Raw genomic sequence first — 24,526 nt, forward strand, 5'->3', positions numbered from 1 at the left:
AACGGGAATATGGGAATTAATATTAATACCATTTCAAATATAGATGTTTATTTGCATTGGATATATTTACCATATCATATGGAGACAAACATAAACCTTTTACCGTATCATAAGTAGACAATTGCAAATTATTAAATCCTTCCAATAAAAATAAAAAACAACATAGTTACGAAAATAACTTTAATTGATTGAGTGGACTCTTCACATGGGATGATTTCACTGAACAACAAAAGGGAATATTGAATGATCCCCAATGATCCATCGCATCTCCCAAAAATGTTTTCAACATACATCTGTAAAATTCCTTAACTATTTATCGTAGATGGAATTGTATTTGGGGAAACATTTTTTCCCCCTAATCTTTACAGGAAAATGCCACGGGCACTATCTGATTTGTGGAGACATTTCACTGCAGCTAATGTAGAAGGAAAAGCTGTGTACATTTAGCAAATACTGTGCTAAATCATATGTGAAGAATGCAACAAAGATGCAGAATCATCTGGCCAAGTGCATAAAGTTCCCTCAGCATCTCACAACAAGCAACATCTGACAAAAGTCCCTGTACTTCTATTTGAGGTGAAAATTATGAATCAGATACCTTATCGATAACAACAGCTCATGGTCCTCATGGAATCAGAAGTGTTTTTGACTCAATGGAGGAACGTAGTCAGAAATGCTGATGAATGTCTTGCTCGAGCTGTGTATGCAACTGGTTCACCTCTGATGCTAATGTGTATTGGAAGGGATTTCTGAATGTTCTTCACCCAGCATACACCCCTCCAACCAGACATGCTTTATCTACTCATTTGCTGGATGCAGAGTTCAACAGAGTTCAAGTGAAGGTCAAGCAAATCATAGAGATAGCAGACTGTATTGCAATCATCTCTGATGGGTGGTCGAATGTTCGTGAGCAAGGAATAATTAACTACATCATCTCCACCCCTCAACCAGCATTCTACAAGAGCATAGATACAAGGGACAACAGACACACCGGTCTCTACAATGCAGATGTCATCAATGACCTTGGACCACAGAAGGTATTTGCACTGGTGACAGACAATGCTGTGAACATGAAGGCTGCTTGGTCTAAAGTGGAGGAGTCCTACCCTCACATCACACCCATTGACTGTGCTGCTCATGCATTGAATCTGCTCCTCAAGGACATCATGGCACTGAACAATGGCTCTCTACAAGAGAGCCAAGGAAATGGTTAGGTATGTGAAGGGTCATCAAGTTATAGCAGCAATCTACCTCACCAAGCAAAGTGTGAAGAATAAGAGCACAACATTGAAGCTGCCCAGCAACACCCGTTGGGGTGGTGTTATCATCATGTTTGACAGTCTCCTGGAGGGGAAGGAGTCTCTCCAAGAAATAGCCATATCACAGTGCCAATATCAAGAGGATCCTCCTGGATGATGTATTTTGGGAGAGAGTGGTAAGCAGCCTGAAACTCCTGAAACCTATAGCAGTAGCCATTGCACAGATTGAGGGAGACCATGCCATCCTGTCTGATGTTCAGACTCTGCTTGCAGATGTAGGAGAAGAAATATGTACTGCCCTGCCCACTTCACTGTTGCTCCAAGCAGAGGAAACTGCAGTTCTGAAATGCATCAAAAAGTGTGAAGACTTCTGCCTGAAGCCCATACAAGCCGCAGCGTACATGTTGGACCCCAAGTATGCTGGCAAGAGCATCCTGTCTGGCGCAGAGATCAACAAGGCCTATGGTGTCATCACTAATGTGTCCCGCCACCTTGGCCTGGATGAGGGCAAGGTTCTTGGCAGTCTGGCAAAGTACACTTCCAAGCAAGGGCTTTGGGATGGAGATACAATATGGCAGTCGTGCCAGCATATCTCATCAGCCAGCTGTTGGAAGGGACTTCGTGGATCTGAGGCTCTTTCCCCTGTTGCCTCAATCATCCTCCAAATCCCACCTACATCAGCTACCTCAGAGTGCAACTGATCCTTGTTTGGGAACACACACACCAAAGCATGCAACAGGCTGACCAATACAAGGGTTGAAAAATTGGTGGCTATCTGGGCAAATTAGGCTTTTTGAGCCTGACAACGAGCCATCCTCAACAAGGTTGGAAAGTGACAATGAAGATGAGGCGTCAAGAGTCTGATGTTCAAGAGGTGTTCATTGAGGAGGTCCATGGAAGCCTGAGAGGAAGACAACCAAAGCTTTAGTTTCTAGACTATAATTTTACAGATGTATGTTGAAACCGTTTTTGGGAGATGCAATGGATCAGTGGGGATCATTCAATATTCCCTTTCTTTTGTTGTTCAGTGAAATCATTCCATGTGAAGAGTCAACTCATTTAATTAAAGTTCTATTCGTAACTAAAACGTTTTTAAAATGTCTATTGGAAGGATTTAATAACTTGCAATTATGTCTACTTATGATAAGGTAAAAGGTTCACGTTTCCAAATGATATGGTAATTATATCAATGCAAAAAAACATCTACATTTAAATGGTATTAATATTAACTTGCATATATTCCTGTTAATTCCCACAAAGATTCCACCTCTGAATATTCCCTAACCCTAGTCCTTTACCCTAACCCTGGCTACCTACTAGTCGCACGTATGACCAAAATATGTTATCACGGTAAACCTTTTTTTTGTAGAGAAGTTATGACAGTATTTGACGGTATTTTATGTTTTTGAATAATACAAGTTCAGAATTTCCTTTTATGAGTAGGGCATGACCCTAGGGTGGAAAAACATACAGTTGAAGTCGGAAGTTTACATACAATTAGGTTGGAGTCATTAAAACTACATTTTCAACCACTCCACAAATTTCTTGTTAACAAACTATAGTTTTGACAAGTTGGTTAGGACATCTACTTTGTGCATGACACAAGTAATTTTTCCAACAATTGTTTATAGACAGATTTCACTTATAATTCACTGTATCATTCCAGTGGGTCAGAGGTTTACATACACTAAGTTGACTGTGCCTTTAAACAGCTTGGAAAATGCCATAAAATGATGTCATGGCTTTAGAAGCTTCTGATAGGCTAATTGACATCATTTGAGTCAATTAGAGGTGTACCTGTGGATGTATTTCAAGGCCTACCTTCAAACTCAGTGCCTTTTTACTTGACATCATGGGAAGATCAAAAGAAAAGATTGTAGACCTCCACAAGTCTGGTTCATCCTTGGGAGCAATTTCCAAACGCCTGAAGGTACCATGTTCATCTGTACAAACAATAGTACGCAAGTATAAACACCATGGGACCACGTAGCCATCACACCGCTCAGGAAGGAGAGGCGTTCTGTCTCCTAGAGATTAATATACTTTGGTGCAAATCAATCCTAGAACAGCAAAGGACCTTGTGATGATACTGGAGGAAACGGGTACAAAAGTATCTATATCCACAGTGAAACGAGTCCTATAAATCGACATAACCTGAAAGGCCGCTCAGCAAGGAAGAAGCCAATGCTCCAAAACCACCATAAAAAAAAGCCAGACTACGTTTGCAACTGCACACGGGAACAAAGATCATACTTTTTGGAGAAATGTCCTCTGGTTTGATGAAACAAAAATAGAACTGTTTGATCATAATGACCATCATTATGTTTGGAGGAAAAAGGGGGAAGTTTGCAAGCCGAAGAACACCATCCCAACCGTGAAGCACGGGGGTGGCAGCATCATGTTGTGGGGGTGCTTTGCTGCAGGAGGGACTGGTGCACTTCACAAAATAGATGGCATCATGAGGCAGGACAATTATGTGGATATATTGAAGCAAGACATCAGTCAGGAAGTTAAAGCTTGGTCGCAAATGGGTCTTCCAAATGGACAATGACCCAAAGCATACTTCCAAAGTTGTGGCAAAACGGCTTAAGGACAACAAAGTCAAGGTATTGGAGTGGCCATCACAAAGCCCTGACCTCAATCCCATGGACAATTTGTGGGCAGAACTGAAAAGGAATGTGCGAGCAAGGAGGCCTACAAACCTGACTCAGTTACACAAGCTCTGTCAGGAGGAAAGAGCTAAAATTCACCCAACTTATTGTGGGAAGCTTGTGGAAGGCTACCTAAAACATTGGACCCACGTTAAACAATTTCGGGATAGGTGTCCCCCTAGCGGGACAACTTCCAGTGAAATTGGAGGGCTCGCAATTCAAATAAATAATCATAAAAATTATTGATATTAAACATTTTAGGTACATAAGTGTAATATCGGCTGAAAGCTTAAATTCTTGTTAATCTAACTGCACTGTCCGATTTACAGTAGCTATTACAGCGAAAACATGCTATGCGATTGTTTGAGGACGGCGCTCCACATCAAAATATTTTTACACCAGCACAGGTTCCATACATTCACAAATAACGATTAAATATTCACTTACTTTTTGAAAATCTTTCACCGATTTGTCATCCAAAGGGTCCCTGCTATAACACGTCGTGTTGTTATATTAGATAAAATCCTTCTTTATATCCCAAAAAGTCTAAGTTGGCGCCATCGATTTGAGTAATCCACTCGATCAACATGCAGAGAAAGGAATCCGAAAATCTACCCCTAAACTTTGTTTCAACAAGTCAAAATACGTTTCTATTTACTCCTCAGATAACCTAAAATGTAATCAAACTATAATATTTCATATGGAAAGTAGTATGTTCAAAAGGACACCGATTTTAGCAGGTGCGTCCTGTCTTCATGGCGCGCGCAAACACGAATTTCCAAGACTGTGTCCCTGTACTAAAACTGATTTCTTTCTTTCTTTCTTAAGTTACAAGCCTGAAACCTTGAACATAGACTGCTGACACCCTGTGGAACCCGTAGGAATTGCATCCAGGGAGCAAATTTTTAATATGACCTTTTACTTGCCTTTCTAAGAGTATTCTCTCAAAAAGAAATCCAGTTGTTTTTTCTCCTACATTATTTTAACATTTCTACAAATATCAAAGTGTTTTCTTTCCAATGGCACCAATTATATGCATATCTTGGCTTCAGGGCCTGAGCAACAGGCAGTTTACTTTGGGCACGTCATTCAGACAAAAATGTTGAAGGGGCCTAGCCCTAAGAAATCAATTTAAAGGCAATGCTACCAAATACTAATTGAGTGTATGTAAACTTCTGACCCACTGGGAATGTGATGAAATAAATAAAAGCTGAAATAAATCACTCTACTATTATTCTGACATTTCACATTCTAAAAATAAAGTGGTGATCCTAACTGACCTAAGACAGGGAATTTTTAGTAGGATTAAATGTCAGGAGTTGTGAAAAACTGAGTTTAAATGTATTTGGCTAAGGTGTATGTAAACTTCCGACTTCAACTGTACATACATTCTAAGTGATTTCAATGGGTCTTTCTCCATTCTGATTGTTTTATACTGTTCAATTCAACCTAAAATAATTTTCAGCATTTCCTGCACTCATTTGAGGTCATTTCCACACTGCCACGTAGGGCGGCACGATATGGGCAAACAATCTAAGCCTTATTTTTAACAAATGTTGCAATTGCAATTTGACATCTGATTTAGAGCAAAACACATTGATGAACTCCTGGAATCATGGAAATATAATGATTATTCTAATTTTATAGTTAGAATACAGTAGTGGGCAGTTTGAATACAGTGTTTGACATGAAAGCAAATAAATGCCAGGGAGGAGTTTTTGTGACAAGGCAGGAACCAAAGTGTTGACAAGTGTTTCCTAGGGGACCCTATAATCTTTGGCTACATTGAATGTTTTCTCTTGGCTACTTCATGTAGCTAACATATTCTTGCTTCACTTATGCCTCTGATTTAGAAGATACTATTGCTCAAAAGACATTGATGTACAGTACCAGTCAAAAGTTTGGACACACCTACTCATTCAAGGGTTTTTCTTTATTTTTTACTATTTTCTACATTGTACAATAATAGTGAAGACATCAAAACTATGAAATAACACACATGGAATCATGTAGTAACCAAAAAGTGTTAAACAAATCTAAATATATTTGGAATTCTTCCAAGTAGCTACCCTTTGCCTTGATGACAGCTTTCCCCTCTTGACATTCTCTCAACCAGCTTCACCTGGAATGCTTTTCCAACAGTGTTGAAGGAGTTCCCACATATACTGAACACTTTTTGACAGTGTTTCTTTCACTCTGCGGTCCAACTCATCCCAAACCATCTCAATTGGGTTGAGGTCGGGGGATTGTGGAGGCCAGGTCATCTGAAGCAGCACTCCAACCTGGAGGTGTGTTGGGTCCTTGTCCTGTTGAAAAACAAATGATCGTCCCACTAAGCACAAACCAGATGGGATGGCGTATCGCTGCAGAATGCTGTGGTAGCCATGCTGCTTAAGTGTGCCTTGAATTTTAAATAGATCACGGACAGTATCACCAACAAAGCACCCCCCACACCACGCTTCACTGTGGGAACCACACATGCAGAGATCATCCGTTCACCTACTCTGCATCTCACAAAGACATGGCGGTTGGAACCATAAATCTCAAATTTGGGCTCATCAGACCAAGTGACAAATTTCCACCAGTCGAATGTCCATTGCTCATATTTCTTGGCCCAAGCAAGTATCTTCTTCTTATCGGTCTCGTTTAGTAGTCGTTTCTTTGCAGAAATTCGACAACGCAGGCCTGATTCACGCAGTCTCCTCTGAACAGTTGATGTGTCTGTTACTTGAACTCTGAAGCATTTATTTGGGCTGCAATTTCTGAGGCTGGTAAATCTAATGAACGTATCATCTACAGGAGATGTAACTCTGGATCTACCTTTCCTGTGGCGGTCTTCATGACAGCCAGTTTCATTATAACGCTTGATGGTTTTTGCGACTGCACTTGAAGAAACTTTGACATTTTCCGTATTGTCTGACCTTCATGTCTTAAAGTAATGATGGACTGTCATTTCTCTTTGCATATTTGGGCTGTTCTTGCCATAATATGGACTTAGTCTTTGTATACCACCCCTACCTAGTCACAACACAACTGATTGGCTCAAACACATTAAGGAAAGAAATTCCATAAATTAACTTTTAACAAAGCACACCTGTTAATTGAAATGCATTCCAGGTGACTACCTCATGAAGCTGGTTGAGAGTGCAAAGCTGTCAAGACAAAGGGTGGCTACTTTGAAGAATCTAAAATATATTTTGATTTGTTGAACACTTTTTTGGTTACTACATGATTCCATATGTGTTATTTCATAGATATCTTCACTATTATTCTACAATGTAGAAAATAGTAAAAAATAAAGAAAAACCATTGAATGAGTAGGTGTGTCCAAACTTTTGACTGGTACTGTAGGCCTACAACATCACTGGTATTAACAGGCTGTATAGCTAGTTACTTTTGATCTGACTCAGTAATTTCTTTAGCTAGCTAGTGGCTATCAAGAGTCAGGCCCAAATTGCTAAGAAAAGTCAAATTAGCTGTTTGCAAATTAAGAAAAAGAAACTAGTAGTGTAATTACAGAACGCTAGTGGATTTATATTAATAAGCAAAGTGAAAACAGCATCGTTGTCATCAACATTGTTGCGTGTGCTGCATTTACCATGCAGACACTGAACGCAAGTATCTCGTGGTAGAGGAACAAAATGCGTTCCTTGAGTGACGGGGTGGGTCTAAGTCTGTGTGGAAAGCAGCATGGAGAGAGGGAGAGCAGAGAGAGATGAATCAAGGTACAGCAGTGGAGAAGGTGGAAAGTTTTATGTTCCTGGGAGTACATTTCAGACAAACTGAAATGGTCCACCCACAGAGTGTGGTGAAGAAGGCACAACAGCGCCTCTTCAACCTCAGGAAACTCTGTTTTAACAGATTTACTTACACGTGAAGCTTGGTTACTTAAGATTAGCTGTAAGAGCTTTCGTTCCCAAGCCATTGCAGCGTAAAAAAGAAATTACGGATTTGGGCATGCCTGTTCACACAGCTATCATCCAGAAGGCGAGGTCAGTACAGGTGCATCAAAGCTGGGACCGAGAGAGAGAAGCTGTTTTTCAATCTCAAGGCCATTAGACTGCTAAACAGCAATCACTAACTCCAAGAGGCTGCTGCCTACATTGAGACCCAATCACTGGACACTTTAATAAATGGATCACTAGTCACTTTAAACTATGCCACTTCAATAATGTTTACATATCTTACATTGCTCATCAAATGTATATACTGTATTTTATACCATCTACTGCACCTTGCCTACGCCGCTCAGCCATCTCTCATCCATATACATACTCTCATTCTGTCAGCATATGCGCTACTGGTGTTGAAGTCAGGTGCAGGAGAGCAGATAGTTGTGATCAGGCGCACTCTTTATTTGGGCAGAAGCACAACAAACGGACGCAACAGCGTCAAACCTCCAGTCATAAGCAAAAGAGAAATGCGCAAAATAGCGTCACAAAACAAACAAAAACAATTCCACACAAGGACATGGGGGAACAGAGGAATATATATATATATACACAATGTGATTAGGAATGTAAACCAGGTGTGCGGGTAACAAGACAAAACCAATGGAAAAATGAAAAATGGAGCGGCGATGGCTAGAAGGCCGGTGACGTCGACCGCCAAACGCCGCCCGAACAAGGAGAGGAGTCGACTTCGGTGGAAGTCTGACAGTACACCCCTCGATGTGTGGCTCCAGCAGCGCGCCGACACCGGCCACGACCCGGAGGGCAAGGCGCAGGGCGATCCGGCCGGAGACGGTGGAACTCCAGCAGCAGTTCAGGGTCCAACACGTCCGCCAACGGAACCCAGCACCTCTCCTCCGGACCGTACCCCTCCCACTCCGAGGTACTGAAGACCCCTCGCCCGACGCCTCGAATCCAGGATGGAACGCACAGAGTACGCCGGGGCCCCATCGAGGGGGCGGAGGAACCTCCCGCACCTCAGACTCCTGGAGCGGACCAACCACCACCGGCCTGAGGAGAGACACATGGAACGAGGGGTTAATACGGTAATCGGGGGGGAACCTGTAACACACCTCATTCACTCTCCTCAGGACTTTGAATGACCCCACAAACCGCGGGCCCAGCTTCCGGCAGGGCAGGCGGAAGGGCAGGTTTCGGGTCGAGAGCCAGACCCGGGTCCTCACTGCAGTGACAGTCTGCGCCAACTTTCTGGCGCAGCACGGCGCGCTGAAGGTGAACATGGGCTGCGTCCCATGTTTCCTCCGCACGCTGGAACCAGTCGTCCACCGCAGGAGCCTCGGTCTGACTCTGATGCCAAGGAGACAGAACCAGCTGATAACCCAATGCACAGGGAAGGGGGTGAGGTAAGTGGAGGAGCGAGTTCTGGGCCACCCCTGCCCAGGGCACGAATGCTGCCCACTCCTCGGCCGGTCCTGGCAATAGGACCTCAGGAACCTACCCACATCCTGGTTTACTCTCTCCACCTGCCCGTTACTCTCGGGGTGAAAACCTGAGGTAAGGCTGACCGAGACCCCCAGACGTTCCATGAACGCCCTCCAGACCCTCGACGTGAACTGGGGACCTCAATCAGACACTATATCCTCAGGCACCCCGTAGTGCCGGAAGACGTGTGTAAACAAGGCCTCCGCAGTCTGTAGGGCCGTAGGGAGACCGGGCCAAGGGAGGAGACGACAGGACTTCGAAAAATGATCCACAACTACCAGGATCATGGTGTTACCCTGTGAGGGAGGAAGATCGGTCAGGAAATCTACCGACAGGTGCTACCAAGGCCGTTGTAGAACGGGTAAGGGTTGTAACTTACCTCTGGGCAGGTGCCTAGGAGCCTTGCACTGGGCGCACACCGAGCAGGAGGAAACTCTCACGTCCATAGCCAAAGTGGGCCACCAGTACTTCCCACTAAGACATCATCTGACCGATACCAGGATGACCAGAGGGTGACGTGTGGGCCCAATAGATCAGCCGGTCACTTCAACTCAATACGGTGCAGTCGTCCTGTCCCCTTTGCAGAAAAGCATCCCCAAAGAATGATGTTTCCACCTCCATGCTTCACGGTTGGGATGGTGTTCTTGGGGTTGTACTCATCCTTCTTCTTCCTCCAAACACGGCGAGTGGAGTTTAGACCAAAAAGCTCTATTTTTGTCTCATCAAACCACATGACCTTCTCCCAATCCTCCTCTGGATCATCCAGATGGTCATTGGCAAACTTCAGACGGGCCTGGACATGCGCTGGCTTGAGCAGGGGGACCTTGCGTGCGCTGCAGGATTTTAATCCATGACGGCGTAGTGTGTTACTGATGGTTTTCTTTGAGACTGTGGTCCCAGCTCTCTTCAGGTCACTGACCAGGTCCTGCCGTGTAGTTCTGGGCTGATCCCTCACCTTCCTCATGATCATTGATGCCCCACGAGGTGAGATCTCGCATGGAGCCCCAGACCGATGGTGATTGACCGTCATCTTGAACTTCTTCCATTTTCTAATAATTGCGCCAACAGTTGTTGCCTTCTCACCAAGCTGCTTGCCTATTGTCCTGTAGCCCATCCCAGCCTTGTGCAGGTCTACAATTTTATCCCTGATGTCCTTACACAGCTCTCTGGTCTTGGCCATTGTGGAGAGGTTGGAGTCTGTTTGAGTGTGTGGACAGGTGTCTTTTATACAGGTAACGAGTTCAAACAGGTGCAGTTAATACAGGTAATGAGTGGAGAACAGGAGGGCTTCTTAAAGAAAAACTAACAGGTCTGTGAGAGCCGGAATTCTTACTGGTTGGTAGGTTTTCAAATACTTATGTCATGCAATAAAATGCAAATTAATTACTTAAAAATCATACAATGTGATTTTCTGGATTATGTATCAAATACTTGTTCTCCCCACCATATATACACACACACACACACACACACACACACACGCATACATACATATATATATATATATGTGACAAATCCAATGGATGATGCTGCCTCAAATTACCCCAGTGCTCTGCTTTGTGCATTGACTTCAGTGCCAACCATCCAGCAATGTTTAACAATGAATGGCCTCAAAAGTCCCATACTTTAAAATTGTACATTTTTTTATTTCACCTTTATTTAACCAGGTAGGCTAGTTGAGAACAAGTTCTCATTTACAACTGCGACCTGGCCAAGATAAAGCAAAGCAGTGTGACACAGACAACACCCCGATACTGGTATACTGTCGACACTTGGGGTGTCCAACTAACTTTGCCCTGTGGGCTGCATTTGGTCTTCAATGAGGTCCGGAAGGCCGCACTGGAAATTGGTTATATTTCTTTGCGGTCAAAATTAGCAAAGAAATTGTGCTCTATTCATCATTTTTTGAATTTCCGATGCTCACTAACTATTTAGCTTGAATTGAGATGATTATTAGCGAGCAGGACACAGTCAAGAAACTAAGTCATTTTAAAGTATCTTGAGTTCGTCCCCGTCCCCCAAACTACCAGCGGGCCGGCTTGGACCCTCTCTCGGGCTGGATCCGGCACTCGGGTCATATGTTTGACACCCCTGGTATAAACTGTTATGAAATGTCTACTTGTCTTTAATACACCACCCATGTCATTTCCACACACTAGAGGGTGACCTGCCCAGCTCCCCGTCGCCTGCCACGGGATCCTGACCTGCTGTTAAATAGTAGGAAGGGCTTGTTCCCAAGAAAAATATCCCGCTGTGTGCCAGGGGAAGAAAGGGCCAGAGAGCTGGGGGCAGATAAGATCAGGGCCGGGGGCCAGTGGCACGTTGCAGAGGGACGGCCCAACGCCCAACCCACTGCTCCAGCGCCGGCCCTGACAGTCAGCCAGGGTAAGTCCCTCTGCTGGGCCCCCCTTCTTTGCTCCCTCTCTCCTCATCTCTTTTCCCTTGCGTCGCTCCATTGTTTATACGATGGCATGTTCTGCCAAAAGTCTTTCAAAACGCTGCCGGCCGGCCTCCCTTTGGGCCTTGAGAAAAGACAGTCCCTTGAGAGCACAGGCAAAGTGTCTGCTCAGAGGCCTTGTTGGGGTAGGAATAGTCTCTGTAGTCTGTACCATAGAGTGACCTACACTGTGTATGTGGAAGCAGGAGGCACCTGCTGTGTGCAATGCTTCAATGGGGCTTGACCTATATGTTGCTGCACAACTACGGAATCTGTTTAATGTGTTTTTAGTGGACACAGTGATGATTATAATAACCACTGGCAATAAAAAGCTTGTCGGTTTCCAATGTTATCTGGCAAGCTTAATCCTGTAAGAGCGACAGAGTTGGAGCCTTTTGTCCTTATGAGTGCTGTGTGTGTGCACAGCCCCCGCTCCAGATATACATGAACTCATCGGGATTCTGTCCAGCATGATATGACACCAGCCCAGCGATGGTAAAAACCCACCCTGTTTATGTTGGGGATGTGTTTAAACGTGCATCTCCCTTGCTGCAGCTAAGCCTGTTTTCTCCCTTAGCCCCCCTCTCAGCAATTAGCCCAGATAAATAATCTGGCCTTCCAGCACCACACTACCAGCACATGTACAAGGAGAGGATGGACCTCCCTCTGGGTTAACCAGGCTTGCTATTGTAAAAACTATATACACTGCTCAAAAAAATAAAGGGAACACTTAAACAACACAATGTGACTCCAAGTCAATCACACTTCTGTGAAATCAAACTGTCCACTTAGGAAGCAACACTGACTGACAATAAATTTCACATGCTGTTGTGCAAATGGAATAGACAACAGGTGGAAATTATAGGCAATTAGCAAGACACCCCCAATAAAGGAGTGGTTCTGCAGGTGGTGACCACAGAACACTTCTCAGTTCCTATGCTTCCTGGCTGATGTTTTGGTCACTTTTGAATGCTGGCGGTGCTTTCACTCTAGTGGTAGCATGAGACGGAGTCTACAACCCATACAAGTGGCTCAGGTAGTGCAGCTCATCCAGGATGGCACATCAATGCGAGCTGTGGCAAGAAGGTTTGCTGTGTCTGTCAGCGTAGTGTCCAGAGCATGGAGGCGCTACCAGGAGACAGACCAGTACATCAGGAGACGTGGAGGAGGCCGTAGGAGGGCAACAACCCAGCAGCAGGACCGCTACCTCCGCCTTTGTGCAAGGAGGAGCAGGAGGAGCACTGCCAGAGCCCTGCAAAATGACCTCCAGCAGGCCACAAATGTGCATGTGTCTGCTCAAACGGTAAGAAACAGACTCCATGAGGGTGGTATGAGGGCCCGACGTCCACAGGTGGGGGTTGTGCTTACAGCCCAACACCGTGCAGGACGTTTGGCATTTCCCAGAGAACACCAAGATTGGCAAATTCGCCACTGGCGCCCTGTGCTCTTCACAGATGAAAGCAGGTTCACACTGAGCACGTGACAGAGTCTGGAGACGCCATGGAGAATGTTCTGCTGCCTGCAACATCCTCCAGCATGACCGGTTTGGCGGTGGGTCAGTCATGGTGTGGGGTGCCATTTCTTTGGGGGGCCGCACAGCCCTCCATGTGCTCGCCAGAGGTAGCCTGACTGCCATTAGGTACCGAGATGAGATCCTCAGACCCCTTGTGAGACCATATGCTGGTGCGGTTGGCCCTGGGTTCCTCCTAATGCAAGACAATGCTAGACCTCATGTGGCTGGAGTGTGTCAGCAGTTCCTGCAAGAGGAAGGCATTGATGCTATGGACTGGCCCGCCCGTTCCCCAGACCTGAATCCAATTGAGCACATCTGGGACATCATGTCTCGCTCCATCCACCAACAGACTGTCCAGGAGTTGGCGGATGCTTTAGTCCAGGTCTGGGAGGAGATCCCTCAGGAGACCATCCGCCACCTCATCAGGAGCATGCCCAGGCGTTGTAGGGAGGTCATACAGGCACGTGGAGGCCACACACACACTACTGAGCCTCATTTTGACTTGTTTTAAGGACATTACATCAAAGTTGGATCAGCCTGTAGTGTGGTTTTCCACTTTAATTTTGAGTGTGACTCCAAATCCAGACCTCCATGGGTTGATAAATTTGATTTCCATTGATAAATTTTGTGTGATTTTGTTGTCAGCACATTCAACTATGTAAAGAAAAAAGTATTTAAGAATATTTCATTCATTCAAATCTAGGATGTGTTATTTTAGTGTTCCCTTTATTTTTTTGAGCAGTGTATATTTTAATTAAGTGTTTATTTTTATATGTTCATTGCTACCCAGTGCACAATGCCTTTTTAAATGTGGGGAATTTCAACCTTCTGCCACCATACTCTGGTGGGCATCTTGAAGTCTGATGCGGTCATCCATCGGGAAGCCTTCTGTAGTGACTTCCTGCTCCCTTGCTTTGGGCATCGTTCCCATCATGTTGTCAGGATATATGTTAAAACATTCCATGGGTTATTCGGTTGGATTTCAGTTTGGGGCTGATATGTTGCTGATGTTGGAAGCTTTGATTGAAAGAAGTTGATGTAAGGGAATGCAGTCACTTCATGACCAAAACACTGGGGAAGTTTTAGAATGGAGCAATCAGGCCCTTGGGAGGTTAGCTAATTGTTTTGAAACAGACTGTTGCTGCAGACACTACACATATTGTTGATTGAATAGATGTTTATTTAGCCAGCTGCACGTTCTGTAGCATCTCTTGCTGCATCTTTGATTCTCCTTTTATCGTTGGCTGTCCTGGTTTATTCCAACTGCCCATTGACCTTTTTGTCCCTGACGTTCCACTTCAACACCATCCTCTCTGGTACAGAGGCCTAGGTCAGGTTCAACTCATACAGGTGGCGGGAGCCTTCAAGATCATTGCAGAACACATCCACACACACAGACTCCTGAGTCATCAGATGGGTGTTACTCAATGCACCCCATGCCTCTTCTCTCTCCCTCTCAGCTGTCCTACAGGGCTGGCCAGCTGTTGGGAAAGGAGCTTGTCATTGTCTGTGGGAGTGTTCCATACTGGGTGTCACAGCTGTGCCACTCAGGTGCTCTCAAGTCAACCGGCTGTCTGTGCCTGTAGGACCCCGCATAGGCAAGCCCAGTCATACGCAAGACCACTGTCATACAGTAGGGATACATAGACTGTCAGAGCTAGAAACACAAGCATTTTGCTACACCCGCAACAACATCTGCTAAACACGTGTATGTGACCAATAACATTTTATTTTATTTCGTTTGGCAAACTCGAGTAGGAGAGTGTGATTGGGGGGGGGTGGGGTTATGTTATTTTGAATTATATTATACAGATACTTTGACTGCAAGTAGGGTTGCACATTTTGGGGAATATTCAGAGGTGGACACTTTCCGTGGGATTTAACAGGAATATATGCAAATTAATATTAATACCTTTTAAAATGTAGATGTTTTTTGCATTGGACATATTTACCATATCATATAGAGACAGAAACATAAAGGTAAAAGTAGACATAATTCCAAATGATTAAATCCTTCCAATAGATTTAAATTAAAAAATATATTTAGTTATGAATTTAACTTTAATTAAATGAGTTAACTCTTCACATGAGATGATTTCACTGAACAACAAAAGAAAACGAATATTGAATGATCCTCAATGATCCATTGCATCTCCCCAAAACATTTTCAACATATATCTGTAAAATTATAGTCTAGAAACTAAAGCTTTGGTTGTCTTCCTCTCAGGCTTCCATGTCTTCTCCCTGGACCTCCTCAATGTCCACCTCTTGAATATCAGACTCTTGACGCCTCATCTTCATTGTCAACCCTTGTATTGGTCAGCCTGTTGCGTGCTTTGGTGTGTGTGTGTGTTCCCAAACAAGGACCAGATGCGCTCTGAGGCGGCTGATGTTGGTGGGATTTGGAGGATGATTGAGGCAACAGGGGAAAGAGCCTCAGATCCACAAAGTCCCTTCCAACAGCTGGCTGATGAGATATGTTGGCACGACTGCCATATTGTATCTCCATTCCAAAGCCCTTGCTTGGAAGTGTACTTTGCAAGACTGCCAAGAACCTTGCCCTCATCCAGGCCAAGGTGGCAAGACACGGTAGTGATGACACCATAGGCCTTGTTGATCTCTGCGCCAGACAGGATGCTCTTGCCAGCCTACTTGGGGTCCAACATGTACATAGCAGCGTGTATGGGCTTCAGGCAGAAGTCTTCAGAACTGCAGTTTCCTCTGCTTGGAGCAACAGTGAAGTGGGCAGGGCAGTACGGATTTCTGCAAGCAGAGTCTGAACATCAGACAAGATGGCATGGTCTCCCTCAATCTGTGCAATGGCTACAGGTTTCAGGAGTTTCAGGCTGCTTACCACTCTCTCCCAAAATACATCATCCAGGAGGATCCTCTTGATATTGGCAGACTGATCTGGCCATTTCTTGGAGACTACTTCCCCTCCAGGAGACTGTCAAACATGATAACACCACCCCAACGGGTGTTGCTGGGCAGCTTCAATGTGGTGCTCTTATTCTTCTCACTTTGCTTGGTGAGGTACATTGCTGCTATAACTTGATGACCCTTCACATACCTAACCATTTCCTTGGCTCTCTTGTAGAGTGTATCCATTGTTTTCAGTGCCATGTCGTCCTTGAGGAGCAGATTCAATGCATGAGCAGCACAGCCAATGGGTGTGATGTGAGGGTTAGGACTCCTCCACTTTAGACCAAGCAGTTTTTATTTTCACAGCATTGTCTGTCATCTGTGCAAATACCTTCTGTGGTTTAAGGTCATTGATGACTGCCTTCAGCTCATCTGCAATGTAGAGACCGGTGCGTCTGTTGTCTCGTGTCTGTGCTCTTTTAGAATACTGGTTGAGGGGTGCAGATGATGTTAATTATTTCTTGCCCACGAACATTCGACCACCCATCAGAGATGATTGCAATACAGTCTGCTATCTCTGATTTGCTTGACCTTCACTTGAACTCTGCATCCAGGAAATGAGTAGATAAAGCATGTCTGGTTGGAGGGGTGTATGCTGGGTGAAGAACATTCAGAAATCCCTTCCAATACACATTAGCATCAGAGGTGAACCAGTTGCATACACAGCTCGAGCAAGACATTCATCAGCATTTCTCTGTCTACGTTCCTCCATTGAGTCAAAAACACTTGATTCCAGGAGGACCATGAGCTGTTGCTATCGATAAGGTATCTGATTCATCATTTTCACCTCGAATAGAAGTACAGGGACTTTTGTCAGAGGTTGCTTGTTGTGAGCGCTGAGGGAACTTTATGCACTTGGCCAGATGATTCTGCATCTTTGTTGCATTCTTCACATATGATTTGGCACAGTATTTGCAAATGTACACAGGTTTTCCTTCTACATTAGCTGCAGTGAACTGTCTCCACACATCAGATAGTGCCCGTGGCATTTTCCTGTAAAGATTATTTAAAAAATAAAGAAATACTACTCCATGTACAGATAAATAGTTAAGCAGTTAGATTAAACAACTTCATTGTAAGATAAATGTTTTAAAATTAAACATGTATGGAAACAGGTGAATTAACACTCCTCAGTTAGCAGGCTCAAGCAAGCTAAAACCCACATGGTAGCAAAAACTAACCAGTAGAAATTGTTAAAAGATTAGAAATTATTTAAACACACTTTGCTGTAGGCTACTATTTACTAGTTAACAAAAAATAATGTATGTCACAGAAAATATATTCACCCCACCCAGTATTGTAATCAAAACTTACCAGAAAGCATGTTGTCCTTGGCTCAGACAGTGTAGTAGTGTGGGCTCAATAGCATCTTACTAGTGTGCAAGATCTTGAGAATCAGCTGTGCATGTGATGGAAGAATGCACTGTGCATGCAGAGGGTTGCAATTCCATTGAATTTGGGATAGTTTCACAAAACAATATCCAACAAGACCTAGAATTGCCTTATGTGTATCCCACAAAAAAGGTTCACTGTTATAAGCTAACTTTTTTGCTGAATTTAAGCAAAATTCCCCAAATTCCCGGGCTTAGCTTCCAATGGAAAATATCCAGAAATGTACCGGGAAAGTTTCCGACCCTTTGCAACCCTAAAAGGGACTTCCGCACATCACGGACAAACCCGAACCACGTTTTACAACAGGCTAACGGACACACAGTTCCACAGGCAGTTTGTAGTTGTACTTCATTTAGCCTTTTCTACAAGTGACTCAAACAAAGCTTGGTTTTCTAACAACGTTCTGAGTGAAATCAGTTCAATACTTTCAAATAGGGCTGGACGATATGACGATATATATATCGTGTGACGATAGAAAAACATCTATTCTTTCATAGTATGCTCATCGTTTATTTATTTGTGTTGCAAATCACACTTTACGGCAATATTTTTTGTCAATAGGACGACGCTTTGCGCTCTTACACAAGTGCCGTGTGGAAGGAAATTTGCAACACAAAAAAACATTGAGGAGAGTGAACATGACACAGAGCACGTACCTAAAAGAGGGGCTACTTCGGTCGCATGGACGTGATTTGGGTATGAAAAGTCTGACACGGACCAGAAAACCGTCCTCTGCAAAATATGCCGCAGGCCGGTACCAACAACAGGCTCAAACACCACTAACCTCTTTTACCACCCACGCAAGAATCATGTGAAACAGTACGGAGAGAGTCTACGGATGAGATGCAAAAAAGTACAGTAGAGTGCTCAAAACAAACCCCCGACTCAGACGTTGCAAGAGGCTTTTGCCCGCGGCACACCATATGGCAAAGAATCAAGAAGATGGAAGGAGATAACAGCTGCCGTTACAACTTACATCTGCAAAAACGTGGCCCCAAATTTACACGGTCGAGAAACGGGGGTTCCGTGAGTTGGTGCGAACACTCGACCCAAGGTACCAGATGCAAATTGATATGTAACAAAATAACATGCAAAACAGGCAAGTCCCCAAACATATATATTTACCTTTTCAGATTTTATAATGAATATATTTTACATGCTTAAATGAAAATTTGCACAAAGGTTCTAAATAAAAGGAGAAATAATCAGAGGGGGCGGTAGCGTAGCCTAGTGGTTAGAGCGTTGGACTAGTAACCGTTGGACTAGTTGCAAGTTCAAATCCCCGAACTGACAAGGTACAAATCTGTCGTTCTGCCCCTGAACAAGGCAGTTAACCCACTATTCCTAGGCCGTCATTGAAAATAAGAATTTGTTCTTAACTGACTTGCCTAGTTAAATAAAGTTAAAATTAAATTAAAATATGAGTAAGTACCTTTTAATTGTTATATTCAAAATATAATAAGAAATAGGCCTTTAAATGTGGTCATTTTATATAAACGATTTATTCACTGAATTTACAGAAAATGTGCTATATTGTGATATATTAATTTCATATAACGATACATATCGGAATATGAGATTTTGGCCATATTGCCCTACTTTCAAATGTGCTGAGGTGTACTGAGATACTTGTTTACCAACAGCATCAGATGTATATATTCATATGTATAGCCTACGTGGCTGATATATCACAACCATCCGGCCCCTCCAACCTGATTAGTCACCTTCATGTGATTCATCCACAGACTGGGACTCTGTTCAGTCTTTACCCAGCAGGTTTGTTTTGTATTCTTTAACATTTTTGTCTTAAATGTCACGAGCAAGTTTGTTCTCAGGATGAAAACAGTTGTGATGGCAGCCGGGCAGATTTGTACACGCCACTCTATGGTTGAGCACTCTCTGTCATCAAGGAGGCTTTTCTTAGGCAGCAGCAGCAACAATTCAGCCAGCCCACACCGGCTGCATACATTTCAAAACAACCTGAATGAAAGGCTTGACTTCAGGGAAACCAAGCCTTCAAAAACCAGTAACTCAGCTATTTGGATGGCTCAGACGAGACAGACGCCAGTCCTTCTCTTCCCTCTCCTGTTCTTGGACACTGGGAGAGAATAGCTAACAATAAGCCCTGACCTAATGACGGCGGTCATAATTCATGGAAGCATTTGGAGGAAAAGTGTTTTGTTGCAGTCATGCTCTCAACTCAATATGCTTTCTTTATCACTTCCCCTCCTAATCACAGGGCTTTGTTCCCGGCCATGCTAACATTCAGTGGTAGATCACCCCCCGCCAGTGGCCTTGGGCTTGGTCACCTGCTCTCAGATCAGCTCTGGCCAGGACCCTGGACCCCCTGCCTCGACTCGCAGGTCAGCTCTGCCTTGGCTTTTGTTCTAGTGTGAACCCCCCTCTTGATAGAGCCTCTACTGAGCCAAATACCAGACAAGGTACTGTGAAATCCATGGTTGCAATTCATGTGTCCCTCTCTCGACTGTACATTTTGTGGTATGAGTTTAATTAAAAAAGAGCAATCATTTCTGTTAAACAGGTGCAATTAAAGTTGAATTGATTGTATACAAGTTTAAAATGTATCTTAGTTGTCTAGAGGTGAAGTAGAAAATAAATGTTAAAAAGCTTAACGTTTTAACAGAAAATAAAGAGCACCGGCCTTTTGCAAATGTATATATAGTGCTGAACTCAATCCCAACCTGTCAAAACAACATGACTCACCTAGTCAAACTCACCTTAAGATGCAGTAGGACTCCCTAACTCTAAGCCATAGCCCAAAGTCGTAGTCAGGTCTCACTCAATCTTATTAGTGTCAAGATGAGGGACTCAAGTAATCCTAAGTGGAGACCGCTCAAACTCTATATCTCAGAACAGACAAGACCATGGAGCTAATGTTAGAGATGGCATTCATACACCAACCAGGACGGGGGGGGGGGGAAAGTACAATATATAATAAATAAAAAAATAAGAGATGAGATCAGGGGGTGAGGTTAAAAAGGTCCAATGCAGCCATTATCTCAATATCAAATCATTTCTGGGTAACAAGTACCTTACTCTGTTTCCAATTAAAATGGTCAAAAATAAAGCAATTTCTCAAGCAAGAATTTTCCTGGGAGTGGTATGAGTGGAGGTGAGAAAAATGAAAACTAGATGTTATTGGCAGAGGTTCGGAACTCTTTCTTATTGGTCTATTAACTAATTTAACACCTGGTGTCACCAGGCAGGCCAAAACTCCATCCTACCAGGCAGAAATTTTAGGCAGTCTTCAAAACAGGGAAGTGTGGAAATATATAAAACACAGAAAAATAGTTTGACTGCACTGGGCCCTAAAGGAGAATCCTGAGATGACACCCTGGTTAGAGGTGTGTGTAGGCCAGGAGGTGTGTGTAGGGCAGGAGAGAGGAACCCATAGAGGAGAAGACAAAAACAAAATGTAGACATCAAAACGGCCGTGGAGCCCTAAATCAGGCCACATGCTCCTGGATTGGCCGTGGCATGGCCCTACAGCCTGGGAAAAACTGCTGATAACACCCTCAGAGATTAAGCAATATTTTTACATAAGAGACACACGCTTCTTGGCACGGAATATCCCTCGGAACGGCAAGTGTAGGTCCTCGGAACAAACCGAGGAACTCTTTATGAATTAATTTTGTAATACAAAAAACACGAGGTAATGACTTCCCTCTGATCCTGAACTAGCTAGCTAGATCTCTAGGTAAGTGCCTTTCAAGGAGAGACATGCTTGATAAGCACTTCAAAGTGGAAGGAGGTCCACATATCACAAGTCTATGTCCACATGCAACAGTGAGGCTATAAAACCCACTGGGTTTAGTGAGTATACATGTGAGGACTCAACCCTAGGGATATCGTTTCAGCGTGCCATAACATCTCACTTCAATGTTCAGTCCTTGAGGGCACAAGTTTGGACTCCTCGTTTTGGCAGAAAAGCTTGTCTCTCTGGTTCACGCCGCTGTGCAAAATTTCACGGTTGTTTCTATTTTAAATCGAAAGCTCTTAATCACGCTCTAAGTGATGGGGGTTGCTGGTTTGTCTTGGGCTTGGAGGTAAACCGCAGGGCCGGGACTAGAAAGGCCTCCCTATCTGCAACGTGGCCCGGTGGCTCGGAGTGCAAACAGTGCCGGGCTGCTGAAGGGACTTGCAGCATGTAAGAATATTTATCGTCCCAACTCCAGACCAACATTGGCAGACCTTCTGTCATAGGCTGCTGTATTTCACCTCACCTGTGAAACGTACACAGGCCTCGGCTCAAAGGCCTAGGGGAGATTGGCGCCGCGCTTCCCAAGCCTTCACTAACCACCTACAAATCTCCAGTTTGGCCAGGACATCCTGTATGCATTTGAAAATGCCAGAAAGCAGGGAGTTCAGGGGTCAACTGGGCAAGGTCAATAAGAGGCATTTCTAACCGTGATCCTGAACCCTGCAGCCAGACGCAGAAAAACAACAAGGTACTGGTCTTTACATCCTGAGAATGAAATAGACATTATCAATGGGATACAAATCAAGGCGAAAAATGATGCTGAAGAGCCTTGCATCAAGATTCTCTGCAGTTGGAGCATTCATGAGGAAACTAAGGTGAAAACTTAGAAGGCCAAGAGGAGACTGTCAAGTCTTAACTTAAACTAAAGCTGATACAGCCAGGCTAATCTCCTATTATCAAAGATTTAGCCTACCTCCAAGATGCCTCATCACAGAAAATAAAAATAAATATAGGCTAGTAGAAATAATTTTATTCCTCCCAAGCAGTTTAGCTATTTTTTCAAATAAACGCATTTCCTGTTCACTTTTATCCTAAGGTTTACTCGAGTTCCTTGATTTGGGGTAAACCCTAATTTCCTTAACTTCTTATGGCTGCAATCCCGGTAACGGGATGATTTGACAACATCCAGTGAAAGTGCAGGGCGCCAAATTCAAAACAGAAATCTCATAATTAAAATTCCTCAGACATACATGTGTCTTATACCATTTTAAAGGTAATCTTGTTATTAATCCCACCAAAGTGTCCGATTTCAAATATGCTTTTCAGCGAAAGCACTACAAACGATTATGTTAGGTCACACCAAACCACAATAAGCACAGCCATTTTTCCAGCGAAAGATAGTCACAAAAAGCAGAAAGAGATAAAATGAATCACTAACCTTTGATGATCTTCATCAGATGACACTCATAGGACATCATGTTACACAATATATTATGTTTTGTTCGATAATGTGCATATTTATATCCACAAATCTCGGTTTACATTGGCGCCATGTTCAGAAATGCCTCCAAAATATCCGGAGAAATTGCAGAGAGCCATGTCAAATAACAGAAATACTCATCATAAACTTTGATGAAAGATACATGTTTTACACAGAATTAAAGATACACTTGTTCTTAATGCAACCGCTGTCGGATTTAAAAAAAACTTTACGTAAAAAGCACACCATGCAATAATCTGAGACAGCGCTCAGATTTAACAACATTTCTCCGCCATGTTGGAGTCAACAGAAATACGAAATTACATCCGAAATATTCCCTTACCTTTGATCATCTTCATCAGAATGCACTCCCAGGAATCCTAGTTCCACAATAAATCGTTGTTTTGTTCGATAATGTCCATTACTTATGTCCAAGTAGCTACCATGTGTAGTACACATGTCCAAACGCTCGCGCAAATGCAGGCAAACATCGAACGAAAACTTCAAAAAGTTGTATTACAAGTCGAATAAACTGGTCAAACTAAGTAGAGAATCAATCTTCAGGATGTTGTTATCATATATATCCAATAACGTTCCAACCAGAGCATTCCTTCTGTCTGTAGAAGTTATGGAACGCAAGGCGATATCATGAGAAATGCGCGTGACCAGGAACTGGCAATCTGCCAGACCACTGACTCATTCCCCTCACATCCGGCCCCACAACACAGTATAAACTTCATTCAACGTTCTACCGACTGTTGACATCTAGTGGAAGGCGTAGGAAGTGCAAACAGATCCATATATTACAGGGAATTGAATAGGCGATGAGTTTAACATCGACCAGCCTCAGAATTCTCACTTCCTGTTTGGATTTTTTCTCAGGTTTTTGCCAGCCATATGAGTTCTGTTATACTCACAGACATAATTCAAACAGTTTTAGAAACTTCAGAGTGTTTTCTATCCAATACTAATAATAATATGCATATATTAGTAACTGGGACTGAGGGGCAGGCCGTTTACTCTGGGCACCTTTCATCCAAGCTACTCAATACTGCCCCTGCAGCCAGTTGGCTGCACCAAGTGAAGGCCAGAAATGACTCAAGGAGTAAATGCTCCAGGGAGAGAGGTCTCATGATGATTTGTCATTTCAAAGAGTGACTCATCCTTCCCAATTGAAGGATGATTGTGACAATATAATCCTCATAATCATAGTATCATATCCCTGAAAGGGAATAGTGAATCAGTCAGTAGTAAAAACCCGCTATGGGTCAACAGAACCTACAGCATCATATTTAGTTTGGCCAGTCTTAGCCATGACCGGTGAACCACCACAGGAAAGGTCAGACTCATACTTAAAGCCACACAAACAATGGGTTAATCATTGGTATGACAGCACCTCTGGACAGTTAGAGGAGAAATACCATTAACAATATCTGCCTTAGTTAGGCTAGACTTGACCATATTTCTAAAATGACAAACTAGGCAGGCAAAAGCAGTGAGGGAGGAGCACCCTTCTTAAAGCTAACATTAAATATGCGCTGCTCAGTCATGTTGTCAACAACAGAGCAGGATACATTTTCAGAAACATAGAACATATCTTTTCGATAAAACATGTTTGAAATGTCAAATTAGTCTTTATCTGCCTTCCCAATAAAAACTATCAAAAGCAATCATTTTTGAATTTGAAAACACAGAATCCTACTCATTACTCTGAATGCATTTGTTTTGAGTAGACATCACAATCGGCTAAAACAGGCC

General features: G+C 43.5%; 1 protein-coding gene across 7 annotated transcripts in view; it reads right to left on the reverse strand.

Annotated features, from left to right (window-relative positions):
• Nucleotides 1-24,526, reverse strand: part of LOC139539623 (polyamine-transporting ATPase 13A3-like) — a 70,582-nt gene that overhangs the window by 35,696 nt on the left and 10,360 nt on the right. The gene's annotated exons all lie outside the window — the stretch shown is intronic.

This window comes from Salvelinus alpinus, chromosome 15, assembly GCF_045679555.1.
Source record: "Salvelinus alpinus chromosome 15, SLU_Salpinus.1, whole genome shotgun sequence".
NCBI classification, from domain to species: Eukaryota; Metazoa; Chordata; class Actinopteri; order Salmoniformes; family Salmonidae; genus Salvelinus; species Salvelinus alpinus.